This window comes from Nycticebus coucang, chromosome 8 (assembly GCF_027406575.1).
Source record: "Nycticebus coucang isolate mNycCou1 chromosome 8, mNycCou1.pri, whole genome shotgun sequence".
In the NCBI taxonomy this organism is placed as follows: Eukaryota; Metazoa; Chordata; class Mammalia; order Primates; family Lorisidae; genus Nycticebus; species Nycticebus coucang.
Window position 1 is genome coordinate 51,791,246 of NC_069787.1, and position 2,576 is coordinate 51,793,821.

The following is a 2,576-nucleotide window of genomic DNA, read 5'->3' on the forward strand; positions in this document are numbered from 1 at the left end:
GCTTACCATTTAAGCAACATCTGTTTTAAACATGGCGTATTTTCCAAGTAACCCTTTAACTTTGTTTATTCTTTTCCAAGTTAGAACATATTTTCACCCATGTAGGATCTTGTTGAACGTGAAATTTTCTCCAATAGTGGATTCATGTATTCAGATTATTTAAAAAAAAATCATGACTTGACACTTAAGCTTGTAGTTAGGCTGTGTCCTTTCTTTCTTCCTGTACTTACACATGAGGTGGAATCGTTCCAGAAAACATGAGTGAAATCCAGAAAAAGATGGCTTCCTATGTGTCCAAATTGGCCAGTGGCACTCAGAAGGGCCACACTCCATGTGATGCGCTGAGGTTGCCCCTGCGAATTGTTAACTATTTCATTTCTACACTTGTGGTTGGTGAGTGAGGTCTGGTGGGACAAGAGTGTGTCTAGTCAAAGGAGAACATGCCCTGAAGCTAGACAGGGGACAAGGGCTGCTACAGAACAGGAGCAGCTAGGACGCCCTGCCAGATAGTTTCCTACTTCATGTTCATGTGTCAGTAACTACTCATGCAAAAATGATGACATGCTCAGAAAAAAAAAAAATATATATATATATATATATAAAATATATACATATATATATAATATATATATGACAATATGGAGTTTCTTTTCCTTTCAGTTCTTCCTTATTTATTTTTTAGTCAAAGAGAGTGCTGGTAAAATGTGTGCCTGTAAAGTGAAGTAGGAAAAGGTGAGTTAGTTTTTTTTGTTTGTTTGTTTGTTTTGCAGTTTTTGGCCAGGGCTGGGTTTGAACCCGCCACCTCCTGCATATGGGGCCAGCACCCTACTCCTTTGAGCACAGGTGCCGCCCAGGGTGAGTTAATTTTGTGCCAAATTTCTATTCTATTTTTATGCTAAGAATGAAATACATATGTATATATGAACCAGAAAATAGGAATTGTGAAATTTTGATGATTCTACCTACAAGTTAAATGATCCTACATTTGCATTTAAAACTTGCATTGTATAGTATAAAGATGAATGGTAGGAAGTCATGTTGATAACTTAAAATGTTAATTTTTCTTTACTTAAAAAGATTTTAACTAAAAAATAACTATTGGGTGGCACCTATGGCTCAAGGAGTAGGGTGCCAGCCCCATATACTGGAGGTGGTGGGTTCAAACCGGGCCCCAGCCAAAAAAAAAAGGGACACAGACGTTTTGAAAATCATAGTTGGGGCTTGGCTACCCTCGCAGAATCCTGTCTCTCAGAAGGGTCCCGAATAGGGTTGTTTGTGTAGAGATTAATGTGAAGGCTGAGTGTACGAAGCTGAATCTTCCAATGGGTGTTAGTAGAAGACTGCAACAGGGCGGGCATCAGAATTAACGTAACCACCGAGAGAGATAATGGGGAGACATCTAAATACAGGTTGTTCTTCACATAACCTGTGAGCGTAGACAGGTATATATAAAGGACTTCCCTGTCAATAGTGCTGCAACCCGAATAAGCTGTCAGACTTTGATTGCGAAGGATGAAAATCTGGAAAATTTGGAGGAAAAAGAATATTTTGGAATTATCTGTGTAAGGATTTTAGTTCACGAGTGGCCTATGACATCTGGTTCCAGTTTGCAACTAATTGTCATTCAAGAAGAGGTAGTAGAGACTGGTGGAAGGCAACTCAACAAAAGGATGTCACTGAAATGGATATTTTAGTTAAGAACCAGGCAGGACTCAGACATTCAAACTACACCCTTCCTTTGGAAGAAAGCATGCTGTACTCTATTTCCTGAGACAATGACATTTTATTTACTCTTCCTAACCTCTTCAAAAAAGGAGAAAGTGTTAGTTCATTGCAGACCATTAGCCAGTATCTTATCAGGAATGTGGGGACCACTGTAGATGAAGATGCCTTACCTGAAACTCCTCTCAGAGCAGAGCCTCCATCTTCATATAAGGTAATGTGTCAGTGGACAGAAAAGTTTAGAAAAGATCTCTGCAGGTTCCGGAGCAATGTTTTCCCAGTATTCTTTATGGTTTTGAACGTTATGGTGGTTGGAATTACAGGAGCAGCTGTGATAATAACCATTTTAAAGGTGCTTTTTCCAGTTTCTGAATACAAAGGAATTCTTCAGTTGGATAAAGTGAATGTTACACCTGGGACAGCCATCAACGTATGTCCAAATTATCCTGAGAAAACATCTAAAAACCTTGAAGAGAAGACATGTACTTAAAAAAAAAAAATCTCAAATCATGGAATTTGCCACTTGAATATAATTTTTAAAAATCAGTAAGAGCAGTTTATACACTAGAGAAATGCTAAACTCCTAAGACTGCCTCAAAATTGACCTTTACAGTGCCAAGTTAAAGTTTACCTTATCCTCTAAAAGGGCTGGCTATTCAGATGCTGGAAAATTTAAACAAAGAGGAAGACAAGAACCTGTGAAGAGACTTCACAGTCTCTGTGAAGAGACAAGACCTGTGAAGAGACTTTTAAATTATGAAAAAAAAATAGGCAAGAAAAAAAATGCCATGTGCCAATAACATTTCAAGGTGCCTTTGTTTAGGAAATTGTATTCACTTAATCATTATAATATA

At 38.0% G+C, this 2,576-nt stretch overlaps 1 pseudogene; it reads left to right on the forward strand.

Moving 5' to 3' along the window:
- The first annotated feature begins 257 nt into the window (after positions 1–257).
- Positions 258–2,216, forward strand: LOC128591334 (glycoprotein integral membrane protein 1-like; annotated as a pseudogene).
- The last annotated feature ends 360 nt before the right edge of the window (positions 2,217–2,576 follow it).